The sequence below is a fragment of the Pristiophorus japonicus genome, unplaced genomic scaffold (assembly GCF_044704955.1).
Source record: "Pristiophorus japonicus isolate sPriJap1 unplaced genomic scaffold, sPriJap1.hap1 HAP1_SCAFFOLD_532, whole genome shotgun sequence".
Taxonomy (NCBI): domain Eukaryota; kingdom Metazoa; phylum Chordata; class Chondrichthyes; family Pristiophoridae; genus Pristiophorus; species Pristiophorus japonicus.
In genome coordinates, this window is record NW_027254439.1 from 44,608 (window position 1) to 65,915 (window position 21,308).

Genomic DNA, 21,308 nt, shown 5'->3' on the forward strand with positions numbered 1-21,308 from the left:
TTTCAAAAGGCTTTTGACAAGGTACCACACAAGAGATCGGTGTGCAAAATTAAGGCCAATGGTACTGAAGTGGATAGAGAACTGGTTGGCAGACAGGAAACAGAGAGTCGGGATAAACGGGTCCTTTTCAGAATGGCAGGCAGCGACTAGTGGGATGCCGCAGGATTCAGTGCTGGGACCCCAGCTATTTACAATGTACATTAATGATTTGGATGAAGGAATATCTCCAAGTTTGCAGACGACACTAAGCTGTGTGGCGGTGTGAGCTGTGAGGAGGACGCTAAGAGGCTGCAGGGTGACTTGGACAGGTTAGGCGAGTGAGAAAGTGGATGGTAGATGCAGTATAATGTGGATAAATGTGAGGTTATCCACTTTGGTGGCAAAAACAGGAAGGCAGAATATTATCTGAATGGTGGCAGATTAGGAAAAGGGGAGGTGCAACGAGACCTGGGTGTCATGGTACATCAGTCATTGAAAGTTGGCATGCAGGTACTGCAGGCAAGTGAAGAAGGCAAATGGTATGTTGGTCTTCATAGCTAGGGGATTTGAGAATAGGAGCAGGGAGGTCTTACTGCAGTTGTACAGGGCCTTAGTAAGACCTCACCTGGAATATTGTGTTCAGTTTTGGTCTCCTAATCTGAGGAAGGACGTTCTTGCTATTGAGGGAGTGCAGTGAAGATTCACCAGACTTAATTCCCGAGATGGCAGGACTGACATATGAGGAAAGACTGGATTGACTAGGCCTGGATTCACTGGAGTTTAGAAGGATGAGAGGGGATCTCATGGAAACATATAAAATTCTGACGCGACTGGACAGGTTGGATGCAGGAATAATGTTCCCGATGTTGGGGAAGTCCAGAACAGGGGGCATAATCTAAGGATAAGGGGTAAGCCATTTAGTACTGAGATGAGGAGAAGCTTCTTCACTCAGAGAGTTGTTAACCTGTGGAATTCCCTACCGCAGAGAGTTGTTGATGCCAGTTCGTTGGATATATTCAAGAAGGAGTTAGATATGGCTCTTATGGCTAAAACTATCAAGGGGTATGGAGAGAAAGCAGGAAAGGGGTACTGAGGTGAATGATCTTATTGAATGGTGGTGCAGGCTCGAAGGGCCGAATTGTCTACTCCTGCACCTATTTTCTATGTTTCTATGTGAATGCAAGTGAGGGACTGCCTATGATGATGATTATATTACACTAGATACCGTCTCTGTTTATATTACACTAGACCCAGGCCCTGTTTTACAGCCGCCATCTTTGTAAAGAAACCACTACTGCACGGAACTTCAAGGTCCCAGTGAGTGTAGAACTGAACCCAGCCTGAGTTCTGACGGAGGGTCATTGACCTGAAACGTTAACTCTGTTTTTCTCTCCACAGAAACTGTTTTTCTCTCCACAGAAACTGCCTGACCTGCTGAGATTTCCAGCATTTTCTGTTTTTATTTCCGATTCTAGCATCCACAGTATTTTGCTTTTGTATAAGTGTAGAATGGAACCCAGCCAAAGTCAGGCACCTTCGGGGAAGGAGAGGGAGAGGAACCAGTGAGTGTAGAACTGAACCCAGCCACAGTCAGCATCATCAGGGGAGGAGAGGGAGGGGAACCAGTGAGTGTAGAACTGAACCCAGCCAGAGTCAGCACCTTCAGGGGAGGAGAGGGAGAGGGACTAGTGAGTGTGGAACTGAACCCAGCCAGAGTCAGCACCTTCAGGGGAGGAGAGGGAGGAGGACTAGTGAGTGCAGAACTAAACCCAGCCAGTGTTGGGTGAAAAAACTGGGAGTGGAGGAAAATTGTTTTGAGATATTTGGTGACTATGGATTTCACAGGGAGGAGGGACAATGTGTGCGACAGGTGTAAGAATCTAACGTTTTCTGTAATTTTTTGCTGTATATTGACCAAACTTAAAGTTGACCAAATTTATTGGACCAGCATGCTTTGGGAGACCCAGAGACTGCTTGCTGTGAGAATTTGGCACAAAACGTTTAAATTGTTTTTCACAGACAAGGCAGCAACAGGCCTTAAACAGGAAGCTATCTGTTGAGCCATTGTGAAAACGACAGGAAAATTGACTGACTATTGACAAGAAGAAATTAATACAACTGCCATCACCATTATTGTCTGGGACACGTACGCAGTGGACAAGTTAACAAATTTCGGGGTATCAAAGTATTGTTCGAAAGACACTCGGAGTTGCAGTCGAGGGCAACTTGGTAAGTTGCCAATTTAAGTCGTCACGAACCGACCAATCGCTGACGTTGATACGTATGTAGTGCTTGCTTATCATTGCTTGGTTTTAAAGGAAGGGAATAAATCTGTATGCTGAGGTATAACTGAGGGAGGTGTTTGATGCAACATTTTTATGTGAACTTACAAGTAAGTTCTTGCTGATTTTAAGCAAAAATAAGTTTTTCAGAGTCATTGGTGTTAGATTGTTTTGTTGCACATGTCTGGACTTTGGAAACTGTTGGACGGGGTGAGGGTTGATTTCCACACGTCTGTGTGGGACGGGGATTTACACCTTTGGGGAACAAGGGAGGACAATGTTTCATAAAAACTAGAATTGTGTGTTCTGACTTTCTATTCAGTAGTAACATTGGTGACTTTTGTAAATTCCTTTTTCAGGGTATTCCTCAGTCATCCCATTTGCAGACGGAAAACGCAAACCAAATATCACAACAAGATCTGACAGTCACTCAATTCCTCAAGATCTGAATATCATCGGCCTTTGAATGTGGAAAGAGAAATATTTTTCTGTTCTGTCTGTGGGAACAGATTTCAAACATTAGTGTGACTGGAACAGCACTGAGACACACACACACCCGAGTGAGAGTGTTCCAGTGCACTGACTGTGGAGAGAGCTTTAACCAGTTGCACAGCCTGAAAAAACATCACACCATTCACAGTGGGGAGAAACTGTAAACGTGCGTGGGCGAGGCTTCAACTGATCGTCCAACCTGGAGACACAAGGACACCCGCACCACGAAGAAATCGTGGAACTGTGGGAAGGGATTCAGTTCCCCGTCTGAGCTGCAAATTCATAGTCGCTGTCACAGTGGGGAGAGGCCGTTCATCTGCTCCATGTATGGGAAGGGATTCCCTCAGTCATCCCACCTGCTGAAACACCAGCGAGTTCACATCGGGGAGAGGTCGTTCACCTGCCCTGAGTGTGGGAAGCGATTCCCTCAGTCATCCCACCTGTTAGCACACCAGCGAGTTCACACTGGGGAGAGGCCGTTCACCTGCTTTGTGTGTGGGAAGGAATTCATTAGTTCATCCAACCTGCTGACACACCAACGAGTCCACAACTGGCTGCAGGGGTTGGAATCTGCTGTTTGTGCTGCTGTTAATCACTTTCAGGACTGAATCGTGTTCATTCTGACAGTTGGGATTTGTTTCTGCTGATATTCATAACCCCTAGAACTGGGCAGGAGTTTAAATATTTTTATATTTCAAATAACACAGTGTGGATATTTGATGTCTCCAACATAAGAGCAGACTAATTGACGTCCTGTTACCGACTGCTCCATTTAGGGACTTTCCTCCTTTTGAACTCTAGATTAGTTCAATTTTCACACCTTCGGTTACTCTCATGGACAAGTCTCAGCTCCCCCTACCTTCCAGAGTGCCTCTCCTAGCCTTGGGATCCAGGGAAGGTATTGGTAACACACCCAGGATCACTGAACACAAAACCCAGTCTGTTAATCACGTTCAGCTACTGGACTTAGTGTGTGCCCCACAGCATCTCTCTCACATTCGATGTGTGAATGGAGCATCACGCCTGCAAACCTGGGTTCAAATAAAATTTTAATCCACTCAGCAATTGTACTTTTTAAAAATACATACAAATAAACAGATCACATCAAATCATTGGCCGAGGTTTATAGTCACCAAGATGAACAAGTAAACACATCATGGCCCAATGCTCCAGCTCTATATTCACAGGAGAAAGTCTGTTATCTAACTCGAGTGGACAGAATAGAAAAAGATCGGGACTCTTAGAACATGTAGAATCTGTTATAAATATCTTTCAAATTCTGACTGGTACAATGTGTTGGTTTCCTTTCAACTAAAGTGAATGGAAGATGAGAGGGGATTCAAGGGTATGTGTAAAAGAGGAGTAGGGGTGAGAGGGGGTTTGGAGAGTCGGGGTGAGAGGGGGTTTGGAGAGTAGGGGTGAGAGGGGGGTTGGAGAGTAGGGGTGAGAGAGGGGTCGGAGAGTAGGGGTGAGAGAGGGGTCGGAGAGTAGGGGTGAGTGGGGGGTCGGAGAGTAGGGGTGAGAGGGGGGTCGGGGAGCAGGGGTGAGAGGAGGGTCGGGGAGCAGGGGTGGGAGCGGGGTTGGGGAGCAGGGGTGGGAGGGGGGTCGGGGAGCAGGGGTGGGAGGGACTTGGAGAGTAGTGGTGAAGGAGGAGTTGGGCTGAGGGGATTGGAGAGTTGGGGTGAAAGAGGTGTCCTCGACCGTGTCCGGTCCATTTCCCACACTTCTGCTCTCATCCCTTCCCCGCCCTCCCAGAACCATGATAGGGTTCCCCTTGTCTTCACCTTTCATCCCACCAGCCTCCACATTCAACGGATCATTCTCCACTGTTTCCACCACCTCCAGCGTGATCCCACCAATCACATCTTCCCCTCCCCTCTTAGCATTTCGAAGGGACTGCTCCCTCCGTGACCACCTGGTCCATTCCTCAATCAACCCCCAATACCCCCAACACCCCCCCACCCCACTCCCTTCCCACAGCACCTTCTCATGCAAGTGCAGGAAATGGAACACCTTCCTTTTTATTTTCTCCCTTCTCACCATCCAGGGCTCTAAACATTCCTTCAGGTGAAATAACAATTTACTTGTACTTCTTTCAATTTAGTATACTGTATTTGCTGCTCATTATGCTCCTCTAAATTGGGGAGACCAATCACAGATTGGGTGACCGCTTTGTGGAACACCTCCATTCAGTCTGTAAAGGTGACCCTGAGCTTCCGGTCGCCTGTGAGTTTAATTCTCCGCTCCACTCCCATTCTGACCTCTCTGTCCTCGGCCTTTGCACTGTCCCAACAAAGCTCAACGTAGCTCGAGAGGATCAGCACCTCATCTTTTGTTCAGGCAGCTTACATCCTTCTGGACTCCACATAGAGTTCAACAATTTCACACCATATTCTCTGCCCCGCTCTTTCAGACGGCAGCAGTTGATGTTTCTGCTATTCCATTTACACCTCTTCTAGGCTCAACTTTTCTTTCTTGTCTCATTACCATCTCCTTTTGCCTTGTACAGTCAACCGCAAGGGTCTATGGAGCACCCTCCATTTCAGATGTCCCCAAAAGTTCGTCACCATTCTCCACCTGCTCCACGATGACATGCAAGCCGTGATCCCTACCAATGGGTCCATCACAGACCCAATCCACGTCCGGACCGGGGTCAAACAGGACTGCACCATCGCCCCAAATCTCTTCTCAATCTTCCTCGCTGCCATGCTCCACCTCACAGTCAACAAGCTCCCCGCTGGAGTGGAACTAAACTACAGAACCAGTGAGAACCTGTTCAACCTGCACCATGTCCAGGCCAGGACCAAGATCCCCCCAACCTCTGTTGTTGAGCTACAGTATCCAGACAACGCCTGCACACATGCAGAGGCTGAACTCCAGGACATAGTCAATGTATTTACTGAGGCATATGAAAGCATGGGCCTTACGCTAAAAATCCGTAAGACAAAGGTCCTCCACCAGCCTGTCCTTTCCACACAGCACTGCCCCCCACAGTCATCAAGATCCATGATGTGGCCCTGGACAACGTGAACCATTTCCCATACCTCGGGAGCCTCTTATCAACAAGACCAGACATTGAAGACGAGATCCAACACCACATCCAATGCGCCAGTGCAGCCTTTGGCTGCCTAAGGAAAAGAGTGAAGACCAGGCCCTTAAAACTGCCACCAAGCTCATGGTCTACAGGGCTGTAATAATACCTGCCCTCCTGTATGGCTCAGAGACGTGGATCATGTACAGTAGACACCTCAAGTCGCTGGAGATATATCACCAACGATGCCTCCGCAAGATCCGACAAATCCCCTGGGAGGACAGACGCACCAACATTAGCGTCCTTGACCAGGCCAACATCCCCAGCATTGAAGCACTGACCACACTTGATCAGCTCTGCTGGGCAGGCCACATTGTTCACATGCCAGACACGAAACTCCCAAAGCAAGTGCTCTACTCGGAACTCCTACACGGCAAACGAGCCAAAGGTGGGCAGAGGAAACGTTACAAGGACACCCTCAAAGCCTCCCTGAAAAAGTGCAACATCCCCACTGACACCTGGGAGTCCCTGGCCAAAGACCACCCTAAGTGGAGGAAATGTATTCAGGGGGGGCGCTGAGCATTTCGAGGCTCATCGCCGAGAGCATGCAGAAATGAAGCGCAGGCAGCGGAAAGAATGTGTGGCATACCTATCCCACCCTCCCTTTCCCTCAATGACTATCTGTCCCACCTGTGACAGGGACTGTGGTTCTCGTATTGGACTGTACAGCCACCTAAGGACTCATTTTAAGAGTGGAAGCAAGTCTTCCTTGATTCCGAGCGACTGCCTATGATGACAATCATATCTTTTGTTATTTAACCTCTCCTGCCTCCCACCCTATCACAGACCGTTCATTTTGTTCTTTCCTCCCCTCCCTGCTCTCCCTGCCTCTGACCTGTTCAAAATTTGTTACATCTCTAACTTTTTCCAGTTCTGATGAACAGTCGTCAACCTGAAATGTTAACTCTGTTTCTCTCTCCACAATGCTGTCTGACCTGCTGAGTATTTCCAGCATTTTCTGTTTTTATTTTAGATTCCAAGATCCACATTATTTTGTATAATATCATGTTGCTGGGGCAGTGGAGTCAAAAGGAACTTCCATTTATATAGCGCCTTTCGCCATCTTGGGATGTCCAAAAGTGCTTTACAGACAATGAAGTATTTTTGGAAACGTGGTCACTGTTGTAATGTCGCAAACACCGCAGCCAATTTGTGCACAGCAAGCTCCCACAAACAGCAACGTGATAATGACCAGAGAATCTATTATTTTAGCGATGGTTGATGGGTAAAAATTTTGCCTGGATACGGGGCAGAACTCGCTTACTCTTTAAAATAGTGCCATGGGATCTTTAACATCTACTTGAGAAGGAGGATGGGGCCTCGGTTTAATGTCTCTTCTGAAAGACGGCATCTCCGACAGTGCAGCACTCCCTCAGTACTGGCACTGGGAGTGTCAGCCTGGATTCTGGGCTCAAGTCTCTGAAGTGGGGTTTGAATCCATAGCTTTCTGACTCTGAAGCGAGAGTGATCCCACTGAGCAGAGGTTGTTAACCTATCACAGCTTGTATTTTAAAATGCTGCCATTTACCTCAGTGTATCTAACGTTCAGGGCCTGAGTCCAGTCTTACACCAATCCATTTAATTGTCAGGGCCTTGTTCTTTTATGCCTGGGACCTGTTGTAACAGTGCACGGGATTTCCACTGGGTCCATATAAAAGTGTCAGTGATTCCGCAAAGGAACATCTGGAATTGCCCCAGGCAGAAGGACTCACAGAACTGGAGTGTTACACTGCGTGAATTGCACCATCAGAGCAGCTAGAAGCTGGAATTGTTCTCCTTAGAAGGGAGAATTATGATCAAAATTATGAGGGGTTTTGATAGAGTAATTGGGAAGAAACTGTTTCCACTAGTAGGAGGGTCAGTAACCAGAGGACACAGATTTATGAGTTATTACTGCCCGAGACCATGTCTGTTTATATTACACTGGACCCTGTCTCTGTTTATATTACACTAGACCCTGTCTCTGTTTATATTACACTAGGCCCTGTCTCTGTTTATATTACACTATACCCTGTCTCTGTTTATATTACACCAGACCCTGTCTCTGTTTGTAGTACACTAGACCCTGTCTCTGTTTATAGTACACTAGACCCTGTCTCTGTTTATATTACACCAGACCCTGTCTCTGTTTATAGTACACCAGACCCTGTCTCTGTTTATATTACACTAGGCCCTGTCTCTGTTTATATTACACTAGACCCTGTCTCTGTTTATATTACACTAGGCCCTGTCTCTGTTTATATTACACTAGAACCTGTCTCTGTTTATATTACACTAGACCCTGTCTCTGTTTATATTACACTAGACCTTGTCTCTGTTTATATTACACTAGACCCTGTCTCTGTTTATATTACACTAGACCCTGTCTCTGTTTACATTACACTAGACCCTGTCTCTGTTAATATTAAACCAGACCCTGTCTCTGTTTATATTACCCTAGACCCTGTCTCTGTTTATATTACACTAGACCCTGTCCCTGTTTATATTACACTAGACCCTGTCTCTGTTTATATTACACTGGGCCCTGTCTCTGTTTACATTACACTAGACCCTGTCCCTGTTTATATTAAACCAGACCCTATCTCTGTTTATATTACACCAGACCCTGTCTATGTTTATATTACACTAGACCCTGTCTCTGTTTATATTACACTAGACCCTGTCTCTGTTTATATTACACCAGACCCTGTCTATGTTTATATTACACTAGACCCTGTCTCTGTTTATATTACACTAGACCCTGTCTCTGTTTATATTACACTGGGCCCTGTCTCTGATTACATTACACTAGACCCTGTGTCTGTTTATATTACTCTAGACCCTGTCTCAGTTATTACTGCACCAGTGGAAAAGGTTTTTCTCCATGAGTTCCTTTCAAAATCTTCAAAACTCAATCAAATCACACCTGAACCTTCTATATTCCAGGACGACATTTGTTATTGGACAAACACAAAGAATGTATGACTTGCAGTTACGCAGCATCGTTCACAACCTCAGCACCTTTACAGCCAGTGAAGTACTATTGAAGTGTAGTCACTGTTGTAATGTTGGAAATGCGGCAGATACTTTTCACACAGCACGATCCCATAAACAGCAAAGTGATGTCAAATGAATCTGTTTTTAGCGAAGTCAAATGTGGTTTAAATGCTGTCCCGGGACACTGGAGAGAATTTCCCTGCTCTTCAACTAGTGGCCGTGGGATTTTTTACGTCCACCTGAAAGGGCAGACAAGGCATTGGTTTGAAGACTCATTGGAAAGACAGCACCTCCAACAGTACGGCACTCCTCAGCATTGGCATCGTGGGCCTCAACCCCACTTTTCCGCCTGATCTCCAGATCCCTTGATTCCCCATAACTCCAAAAATCAATCTGTCTTGGCCTTGAATATATTCAGAGACTCAGTATCCACAGCCATCTGAGGCAGAAAATTCCAAAGATTCACAACCCTCTGAGTGAAGAAATTCCTCCTCATCTCAGTCTTAAATGGGCGACCCCTATCCTGAGACTGTGACCCCTGGTTCTAGACACTCCAGCCAGGGGGAACATCCTCTCAGCATCTACCCTGTCAATCCCCTTCAGAATCTTGTACGTTTCAATGAGATCACCTCTCATTCTTCTAAACTGCAGAGAGTATGGGCCCATTCTACACAATCTCTCATCATAAGACAGCCCTCTCATCCCAGGAATCAATCTAGTGGACCTCTGTTGTACCGCCTCTTAGATAAGGAGTCCAAAACTGTGCACAGTACTCCAGGTGTGGTCTCACCAAGACCCTGTACAATTGGAGCAAGACTTCCTTACTCTATTACTCTAGCCCCTTGCAATAAAGGACAACATGCCATTTGCCTTCCTTATTGCTTGATGTACCTGCATGCTAGCTTTCTGTGTTTCTTGAACAATGATACCTAAATCTCACTGAACACCATCATTTAAAAGTTTCTCACCATTTAAAAAGTATGATTTTTTTCTATTCTTCCTACCAAAGTATATAACCTCACACTTCGCTACATTATACGCCATCTGTCACCTTTGCTGCCCACTCACTTAGTCTATCTATATCCCTTTGCAGATGCTTTGTGTTCTCCTCACAGCTTACTGTCCCGCCTAGCTTTGTATCGTCAGAAAACTTGGATACATTGCACTTGTCCCTTCATCTAGGTCATTAATATAGATTGTAAAAAGCTGAGGCTCAAGCAGTGATCCTTGTGGCACCCCACTAGTTACAGCCTGCCAACCTGAAAAAGACCCGTTTATTCCTACTCTCTGTTTTCTGTCCGTTAACAAATCCTCTATTCATGCTAATACATTACGTCCAATCCCATGAGCCTTTATCTTGTGTAATAACCTTTCATGTGGCACCTTTATCTACATCCTCAAGACCTCTAATACATTTGTCAAACACGAATTCCCTTTCATAAAGCCATGGTGACTCTGACTAATCATGTTATGATTACCTGCCCCTGTTATTCCAGTTCTCGTGCACAACTCTATTATTATTACTCTAGACTGTGGCTCTGCCAGTAATCAATCGGAGCATGTTTTTGGTATTTTTAAAGTGGATCCTGCCTCTGTTAATGTGATACCAGCAGAAATGACAGGCCATGCAGATCATGTATTGACTGCTTGGTTTTTGGCAGAGGATGGTTGCAGTTGCATTTATTAAGATCAATCCTTACTTCAGGGCATGATTAATGGTCTCCGGAAAGGAGGGAGTTTGACACCTTGAGGCTTCAATGCAAATGATTTCCTGCCATATTGCTTCTTTTTGAATTTAATTGCGCTGCTGTGAAAAGGCAAAACATTTTACTTGAGCAAGAGGGTGGCTGCTCTTGGACACTACCTGGGAGCAACGTTAAGTTATTGGCACAGTCATGGGAACATCTTGGTGACTGCTGCTTTTGATTAAAAGATGGGGAGGGGGGGGGGGGTGTTGATGAAGCATCTAAATTTACATTTTCTTCTGATACATAGAAAAAAAGAATTGAAAAGTAGGAAAGTTATGCTAAACCTGTAACGAACCTTGATTAGACCACAATTAGAGTACTATGACATCTTTCAGTTATTGCACCAAATATTGTTTCTATTATTAACACTAAGGCTTGTTTCTTTCTCGTCCCGGCTCCAGTTATTATTGCACTAGACCATTCCCACAGATGTTGGAAGAGGTTGAGAAGGAAACAGTGAAGGTAACAGTCAAAAGAAAGAAGACTATGGAAATAGAAATAGTGCACAATTCTCTAGAGAGTAACAAATGTTTCATTCTTTTTAAATGAGGGAAATATTCGATCAGTGAGTTACAGGTTTATTAACCTCATGCCAGGTACAGGTAGTTTTATTTTTACCATTACTTGCACCAATCATCACACACTGGAGGTAAATATCAGGAGCTCCTGTGTGATGGTGAGGCGATCACTGGACAATAAAGTGCAGAGACTGGTGGGGGGCTGCTCATTATCCTCGGTGTGATTTAATCCCCTTTCCCACTGAATACTGCGGACAGACATGGTCACCTTGGTAACAGAATGGTCACTGTGACAGCACTTTCTAAACAATAGCACACAAGACAATGGGTTATCAATAAATGGTAATGATATTAAACTATCTGCAATTACATTTGAATAAAAGGATATAAAATGGTGAAAAATAACTGGTGAAGATAATCATTTATTTTTGCAGAAGGCACTTGCAAACATTAAGAATGATGTACACCTACACATCACACCTATATAGAGTGAGGTGTGTGCTTTATTCCAGTTGTTTCTCTTAATCAGATGAGAGTTAGTGCGCCCGGCGATCATTTGGACCCTGCGGCTGCCCATCCGGCGGTTCTATGAGGTCACGGTTCCAGGCTCTGACACAATCAGTGGGCCAGGCAAAGCTCAATAGAAAATACTGCAGAGAAAACAATCCTTAGCATTAAAATCTGTGAGCAGTTGGCACAGGACAACACAAGTATGAATTAGTAATCTTTAACACACAAAGTGCCACGAAGTAGTGCAAAGTGCAGTGAATTGCTCCCCTTCAGTCCTGTCCCTCAATCCCAGTCCATCTCTGGGAGATTGTTACAAGATTCACCCTATCCTCTCAACACAAATATTACCCACACAATACCAGATCAATAGGACATTGCCCACAGCTGCTGATAGCTATTAACAAGAATAAACCTGCTTCTAATTTAAAAAAAATGGTTGCATGCTCTCACACACGCAAATACATATCTTTACGATTATCAACATATATCTATTCCACCATCTATCATTTGTCTCTCTATCTTACAGACGCAAGGTCTGGTGCAGTACTAGTGGAGACAGGTTCTATTGTAGTATAAAGTGAGAAAGGGAATCGTGTCAAGTAAACAAGAGTTAGGGCCTCGTGTAATATAAACAGAGACAGGGTCTAGTGTAATATAAACAGAGATAGAGTCTAGTATAATATAAACAGAGACAGGGTATAGTGTAATATGAACAGAGACAGGGTCTAGTGTAATATAAACACAGACAGGGCCTAGTGTAATATAAACAGAGACAGGGTCTAGTGTAATATAAACAGAGACAGGGCTTAGTGTAATATAAACAGAGACAGGATCTAGTGTACTATAAACAGAGACAGGGTCTAGTGTACTATAAACAGAGACAGGGTCTGGTGTAATATAAACAGAGACAGGGTCTGGTGTAATATAAACAGAGACAGGGTCTAGTGTACTATAAACAGAGACAGGGTCTAGTGTACTATAAACAGAGACAGGGTCTGGTGTAATATAAACAGAGACAGGGTCTGGTGCAATATAAACAGAGACAGGGTCTGGTGTAATAATAACAGAGACAGGGTCTGGTGTAATAATAACAGAGACAGGGTCTAATGTAATATAAACAGAGACAGGGTCTGGTGTAATATAAACAGAGACAGGGTCTAGTGTAATATAAACAGAGACATGATGTAGTTATAGAATCACAGAATCTAAGAATGCTACATTTCAGATTGTGTACATCCAGCCCACTGTTGCATGTGCTGGCACTCATTTGAAAGATCTAACCAATTAGTCCCACTCCCCCTGCTCCTTCCCTATATCACAATCAGTCCCACTCACCCTGCTCTTTCCCAATATCCCAAGCAGTCCCACTTTCCCTGCTCTTTCCCAATATCCCTGCATTTTTTCATACTCAAGTATTTCCCAAATCCCTTTTGAAATGTATTACTGAATCTGCTCCTGGCCCCCTTTCAGGCCATGTATTCCAGATCATAACAGCTCATTGCATATTTATTTCATCATTTTGCCTCTGATTCTTTTGCTAGTTAAATCTGTGTCCTCTGGCTACAGACCCTTCAGTCTCTGGAAACTATTTAGAACATAAGAGCATAAGAATTGGAAGCAGGAGTAGGCCATACAGCACTTCGAGCCTGCTCCGCTACTCAATAAGATCATGGTTAATCATCAACCTCAACTCCACTTTCAGGTCTGTTCCCCATAGTCCCGTGATTCTCCTAAAGTCCATAAATCTATCTATCTTAGCCTTGAATATACTCAATGACTCAGCATCCACAGTCCTTTCAGGTAGAGAATTCCAAAAATTCACAACCCTCTGAGTGAAGAAATTCCTCCTCAACTCGGTCTGAAATGGCCCACCCCTTATCCTGCGACTGCCCCCTATTTCTAGACTCTCCAGCCAGTGGAACAAACTCTCAGCATCTACCCTGTCAATCCCCCTCAGAATCTTATATTTTTCAATGAAATCCCCTCTCATTCTTTTAAACTCCAGAGAGTATAATCTACTCAATCTCTCCTTATAGAACAACCCTCTCATCCCAAGGATCAATCTAGTAAATCTTCGTTGGACCGCCTCTATGGTCTCATCAAAACCCTGTACAATTGTAGTAAGACTTCCTTACTCTTGTACTCCAACCCTCTTGCAATAAAGGCCAACATGCTATTCAACTTCTTAATTGCTTGCTGTACCTGCATGCTAAATGTGTGTTTACTGTACGATGACACCCAAGCTTCTCTGAACACCCAATATTTAACATTTTCTCACAACTTAAAACATTCTGTTTTTCTGTCCTTCCTACTAAAGTGAATAACCTCACAGTTCCCCACATTATGCTCTATCTGCCACCTTAGTGCCCACTCTCTTAACATCCATATCCCTTTGCAGATGCTTTGTGTTCTCCTCACAGCTTACTGTTCCACCTATCCTTCGATACTGCTCCTGATACCCGGCACCTCTCGATACTGCTCCTGATACCCGGCACCTCTTGAACCACTGCATCAACATTGGGAACAAATGTCTGGGCTGAGGCCTGTATTGGATGAAAAACATGAGACCACTATGGCTGTAGTGTGCATCATCTACAGCAGCAAGTCACCAAGGCTTCTTTGACAGCACCTTCCAAACCCACAACCTCCTCCGTGTAGAAGGACAAGGACAGCAGGTGTATGGAAAGACCAGCACCTCCAAGATCCCCTCCAAGTCATGCACCATCCTGACCTCAGCACACAGACTGCAGTACGGTTCAAGAAGGCAGCGGCTCACCACCACCTTCTAAAGGGGCAATTAAGGATGGGCAATAAATGCCAATCTGGCTCACCCACATCCCGAGAATGAATGAAAATTAAAGAATGAACACAGTGAGAAATGAGCTGCAGAACTGTCAACACTGTCAGCTCAAAGGAGGCGTTTCCCTTTGGAAATCGGACTGCCCATTGAATTTGATTAAACTGATGTTAAAGTAACAATGCTGCTTTGCTCTGTGACAATAACAGATTATCAAAATATTTCCCATCGGGTGAAATTGAATGTCAGACTTGGACATCTTGTAGATCCATCTTTTTAAAAGTTGTGGGAACTCCGTTCTAAGATGGATTCCACCCAGTTCATAACAAGTCGTCAATCAGCTCGTATTATCATTGTGATATCAGGACTAGGCACACGGTGTTTAAAAGAAAGCTGATTTATTTGACATTTATACAGATTATCAAACTATAGCCGAGTTATAGGGTTATATTACTAACATTGGCAGAAACAAATCCCAACTTCCAGAATGAACATGGTTCAGTCCCGGGTGTGATTAACAGCAGAATCCAACCCCTGCAGTCAGTTGTGAACTAGTTGGTGTTTCAGGAGGTCGGATGACACAGCAAATCCCTTCCCACACATGGTGCAAGGGAATGGCTTCTCCTTCGTGTGAACTTGTTTGTTGTGTACCAGCAGGCTGGATGACCGAGTGAATCTCTTCCCACAGACAGAGCAGCTAAACGGCCTCTCTCCAGTGTGAATTTGCAGGTGTTTCTGAAGGCCAGATGACAAAGCGAATCCCTTCCCACATTCAGAGCAAATGAATGACCTCTCCTCGGTGTGAACTTGCTTGCTGTGTGCCAGCAGGTGGGATGACTGAGAGAATCCCTTTCCGCACACAGAGCAGGTGAATGGCCTCTCCCCAGTGTGAACTCGCTGGTGTGTCAGCAGGTTGGATGACCGAGTGAATCCCTTCCCACACATAGAGCAGATGAATGGTCTCTCCCCGGTGTGAACTTGCTGCTTGTGTGCCAGCAGGTTGGATGACTGAGTGAATCTCTTCTCACAGACATAGCAGGTGAACAGCTTCTCCCCAGTGTGAACTCGCTGGTGTTTGAGGAGGCCGGAAGACTGAGTAAATCCCTTCCCACATTTGGAGCAAGTGAACGGCCTCTCCCCAGTGTGAACTCGCTGGTGTGCCAGCAGGCCAGATGACAGAGCGAATCCCTTCCCACACACAGAGCAGGTGAACGGCCTCTCCCCAGTGTGAACTCGCTGGTGTGTCAGCAGGCTGGATGAGTCAGTGAAACCCTTCCCACACAAGGAGCAGGTGAACGGCCTCTCCCCAGTGTGAACTCGCTGGTGAATTTTTAACCGGGATGGGGATCTGAATCCCTTCCCACAGTCCCCACATTCCCACGGTTTCCCAATGGTACGGGTGTCCTTGTGTCTCTCCAGGTTGGGTGATCAGTTGAAGCCTCGTCCACACACAGAACACGTGTACAGTTTCTCCCCGCTGTGAATGGTGCAATGTTTTTTCAGGCTGTGTAACTGGTTAAAGCTCTTTCCAGTCAGTGCACTGGAACACTCTCACTCGGGTGTGTATGTCTCAGTGCTTTTCCAGTCACACTGATATTTGAAATCTTTTCTTACAGACAGAACAGATAGACATTTCTCCTTCCACAGTCAAAGGCCGATGGTATTCAGGTCTTGATGAATCGAGTGACTCTGTCAGATCTTTATGTGATGTTTGGTTCGAGTTTCCCGTCTGTGAATCCTCCCGTTCTAATACGCTGTAAAAGGAATTTACAAAAGTCATCTCTGTAAGTACAGGATAGAAATTCAGAACTGACAACTCAAGTTTCCAGACAACGTTCCCTCTCACACCCGGGATCATTTAATCCAAAACCCAGTCTGTTAATTAAACTTTCAGTTAGGGACTTAGCATGTGCCCCACAGCATCTTCCCCACTGTCGATGTGTGAATAGAGCATCAGACCTGCAACCCTGATTTTAAATTTAAATTCACTCAGCAAATTTATTTCACGGCCTAATAATACAGCTCTATATTTACAGGAGGAAGTCAGTTATCTAAATCCTCGAGTGGACAAAATAAAGATCTCAAATGTAAGAGTCCCTCGAATCCTTTGTTAAAACCTTTCAAATCTTGCCCGGTTCCTTCCTTATTACAGAATTTCCCCTCCCTGTGGGAGTCGATATTGATCAAAAACTATTAATTGGAAAATTCTTAGATCTGGTACTGTGTAATGAGACAGGATTAGTAAACAATCTCCTAGATAAGGAACCTCTAGGAATGAGTGACTATAACTTGGTTGAATTTCAAATTCAGTTGGAGGGTGAAAAAGTTAGTGCTCAAACCGGTGTCCTAAGCTTAAATAAAGGAGACTACTAAGGTATGAAGGCAGAGTTGGCTAAAGTGGTCTGGGAAAATAGATTAAAGTGAATGGTGGTTGATAAACAGTGGCAGACATTTAAGGAAATATTTACTAACTCGCAACAAAAATATATTCCAGTGAGAAGGAACGATGTTAAGAGAAGAGATAACCATCCGTAGCTAACTAAGAAAATAAGGGAGGGTATCAAATTGAAAACAAGGGCATACAATGTGGCCAAGACTAGTGGGAGGCCGGAGGATTAGGAAACTTTTAAGCAAAGAATGAGTAAAAAAATAATAAAGAGAGGGAAGATAGATTATGAAAGTAAACTAGTACAAAATATAAAAACAAATAATAAGAGTTCCTACAGTTACATAAAAAGGAAAAGAGTGGCTCAAGTAAATGTTGGTTCCCTGGAAGATGAGACAGGGGAATTAATAATGGGGAACAGGGAAAGGGCAGAGATGTTTTGTATTGGCCTTCATGGCAGAAGACACTAAAAACATCCCAATAGTGGATAATCATGTGGCTATAGGGAGGATCATTATAACTAAATAAGTAGTACTTGGTAAAATAATGGGACTAAAGGCGAACAAGTCCCCTGCACCTGATGGCGTACATCCTAGGGTCTTAAAGGAAGTGGCTGCAGAGATAGTGGATGCATTGGTTGTAATCTACCAAAATTCCCTGGATTCTGGGGAGGTCCCAGCGGATTGGAAAACTGCAAATGTAACGTCCCTATTTAAAAAAGGAGGCAGACAGAAAGCAGAAAGCTATAGACCAATTAGCCTAACATCGGTCATTGGGAAAATGCTGGAGTCCATTATTAAGTGTAAGGGGATAAAATACGGTCACTAGAGTGGGGACAGATGGATGGTCACTAAAGTGGATACTGAAAGTAGTGAATTGATCTAACACATGGTTGAGATTGTAGGGCTTATCAGTATTAGGAGGTTCTGAGGAATCCGGAGTTCCTCTGTCTTACGGTAGGGATTGTGATTGACCGATTGTATGTAAAACTTGCTTATGTATGTAAAGCACGCTTGTACACTCGCTTACATTGGGTTAAGACGAGGGAAGCAGCAAAGCCTGATGGTTAATGAACCATCTCTTGTATTAACCTTAGTACAGACTCATGGAAGCTGTATTTAGTACAGAACAAGGACAGTAAAATGTTTGGGAACATAGATTATAGCAACATGGGCACAGGATGGTATTGACTGGTAGTTCTGACTAGAGTTCTTGGGAAAGGGGTAAGGAGGCACCACCCTGGAAAACAAAGTTCATCAACACGTCATGAGGAACTGAGGCAAAGTTGACACCACTGTATATCACATTCCGGGAGGGTGACGTGTGATGAGAGATGGACAGGTGGGGGGAACCACCCAGAGCCAGTCTGATAAGGGTCAACAAATCAATGTAACTTCGCTGATAGTAGTGAGCCAATCGGTGGTTTTGTAGGAGGGTCGCACACCTCAGAAAATGTATAATTGTAATTACAAACTGTTGTATTGGAAAATATTCATCGGAATTCTTCCCTAGCATGCTCAAATAAAACCGGTTAAACCAAGGTTTCATTTGAGTGATTCCTTGGTCGCTATACGGATGGGCGGGTGTTAATTCCTTATATCAGGGAGTCCACCTTGAGGAAGAGAAGTGTTCTTTTTATCCCAACATTAAGGAAGCAATAACGGGACATTTGGAAAAGCATAATTCAATCAAGCAGAGCCAGCATGGTTTTATGAAAGGGAAATCATGTTTGACAAATTTGCTGGAGTTCTTTGAGGATGTAACGAGCAGGGTGGATAAGGGGGGACCAGTGGATGTGGTGTATTTCGATTGCCAGAAGGCATTCGATAAGGTGCCACATAAAAGGTTACTGCACAAGATAAAAGTTCAAGGTGTTGGGAGTAATATAGTAGTAGAATGGATAGAGGATTGGCTAACTAACAGAAAAGAGAGAGTCGTGATAAATGGGTCATTTTCAAGTTGTCAAACTGTAACTAGTGCAGTGCCGCAGGGATTGATGCTGAAGCCTCAACTATTTACAATCCATATTAATGACTTGAAGGGACTGAGTGTAATGTAGCCAAGTTTGCTGATGATACAAAGATGGGTGGACGAGCAAATTGTGAGGAGGACACAAGAAATCTGAAAAGGGATATAGACAGGTTAAGTGAGTGGGCAAACATTTGGCAGATGGAGTATGTGGGAAAATTTGAGGTTTTCCACTTTGGCAGAAATAATAGCAAAGCAAATTATAATTTAAATGGAGAAAGATTGCGAAGTACTGCAGTCCAGTGGGACCTGTGACTCCTTGTGCATGAAACACAAAAAGTTAGTATGCAGGTACAGCAAGTAATCAGGAAGGCAAATTGAATGTTGGCCTTTATTGCAAGGGGGATGGAGTATAAAAGCATAAACATCCTGCTACAACTGTACAGGGTATTGGTGAGGCCACACCTGGAGTACTGTGTACAGTTTTGGTCTCGGTATTTAAGGAAGGATATACTTGCATTGGAGGCTGTCCAGAGAAGGTTCACTAGTTTGATTCCGGAGATGAGGGGGTTGACTTATGAAGATAGGTTTAGTAGATTGGGCCTATACTCATTGGAGTTCAGAAGAGTGAGAGGTGATCTTATCAAAACTAAGATAATGAAGGGGTTCGACAAGGTGGATGCAGAACTCATAGGGAAAACTAAAACTAAGGGACATAGTCTCAGAATAAGGGTCCGCCCTATTTAAAACTGAGATGAGGAGAAATTTCTTCTATCAGAGGGTTGTAAATCCGTGGAATTCTCTGCCCCAGAGTGCTGTTTAGGCTGGGTCATTGAATATATTTAAGGCGGATAGACAGACAGATTTTTGAGTGATAAGGGAATAAAAGGTTATGGGGAACGGGCAGGGAAATGGAGCTGATTCCATGAACAGATCAGCGATGATCTTAATAAATGGCGGAGCAGGCTCAAGGGGCCAAATGGCCTACTCCTGCTCCTTGTTCTTATGTTCTAGCTGATCTTTTCACTTTAAACACAGCTCTCCCCTCCTTTAAATCCAGGATTAGTGTTACCGGAAACTGGAATACCTCACCACACAAATTTAAAAAGGCCTGGCAGTGAATTATTCCTCTCTCCAGCCTGTAACCGATGAACTTGTAACACCGAGGCTGAAATTCCACTTCCATGCACCGGGTTCCAAACGTGGGACTGTACTTGGGAATTCTAACCCTGGGACTGTACATGGGAATTCTAACATTAGGACTGTACTTGGGGATTCTATCCCTGGGACTGTACATGGGGAGTCTAACCCTGGGACTGTACATGGGGATTCTAACCCCGGGACTGTACATGGGGATTACAACCCTGGGAATGTAAATGGGGTGTCTAACTCTGGGACTGTACATGGGGATTCCAACCCTGGAACTGTATATGGGGATTCTAACCCTGGGACTGTACATGGGGAACCTAACTCTGGGACTGTATATGGGAATTTTAACCCTGGGACTGTACATGGGAATTCTAACATTAGAATTGTACATGGGGATTCTAACATTGGGACTGTACCTGGGAATTCTAACCCTAGGATTGTACATGGGGATTCTAACCCCGGGACTGTACATGGGGATTACAACCCTGGGAATGTAAATGGGGTGTCTAACTCTGGGACTGTACATGGGGATTCCAACCCTGGAACTGTATATGGGGATTCTAACCCTGGGACTGTACATGGGGAACCTAATTCTGGGACTGTATATGGGAATTTTAACCCTGGGACTTTACATGGGAATTCTAACATTAGAATTGTACATGGGGATTCTAACATTGGGACTGTACCTGGGAATTCTAACCCTAGGATTGTACATGGGGATTCTAACCCCGGACTGTACATGGGGATTCTAATCCTGGGACTGTCTAATCCAGAGAAGTGTGAAGTAATGCATTTGGGGAGGGCTAACAAGGAAAGGGAATACACATTAAATGGTAGGACATTGAGAAGTGTAGAAGAACAAAGGGACCTGGGAGTGCATGTCCACAGATCCCTGAAGGTAGCAGGCCAGGTGGATAAGGTGTTTAAGAAGGCACACGGAATGCTTTCCTTTATTAGCCTAGGCATAGAATATAAGAACGGGTGGGTTATGCTTCAACTGTGTAAAACACTTGTTACGTCACAACTGGAGTTCTGTGTGCAGTTCTGGTCACCACATTAAAGGAAGGACGTGATTGCACTGGAGAGGGTATAAAGGAGATTTACGAGGATGTTGCCGGGAGTGGAGAATCTTAGCTACGAGAACAGATTGGATAGGCTGTGTTTGTTTTCCTAGCAACAGAGGAGGTTGAGGGGAGACCTCATTGAAGTGTATAAAATTATGAGGGGCTTAGATATAGTGGATAAAAAGGACCTATTTCCCTTCGCAGAGGGGTCAACAACCAGGGGCATAAACTTAAAGTAATTGGTACAAGGTTTAGAGAGGAAAGTTCTTCACGCAGAGGATTCTGTGGGTCCGGAACACATTGCCTGAAAGGGTGGTAGAGGCAGAAATCCTCACCACATTTAAACAG

The 21,308-nt window shown here is 44.5% G+C and overlaps 1 protein-coding gene and 1 pseudogene across 1 annotated transcript in view; one reads left to right on the plus strand and one right to left on the minus strand.

The window, feature by feature from the left end:
- LOC139254085 (zinc finger protein 271-like) overlaps positions 1–21,308 on the plus strand; it is a gene marked incomplete at its 3' end in the record, with an annotated part of 222,481 nt that overhangs the window by 38,015 nt on the left and 163,158 nt on the right. The gene's annotated exons all lie outside the window — the stretch shown is intronic.
- Positions 14,816–21,308, minus strand: part of LOC139254078 (zinc finger protein 271-like) — a 28,284-nt pseudogene continuing 21,791 nt past the window's right edge.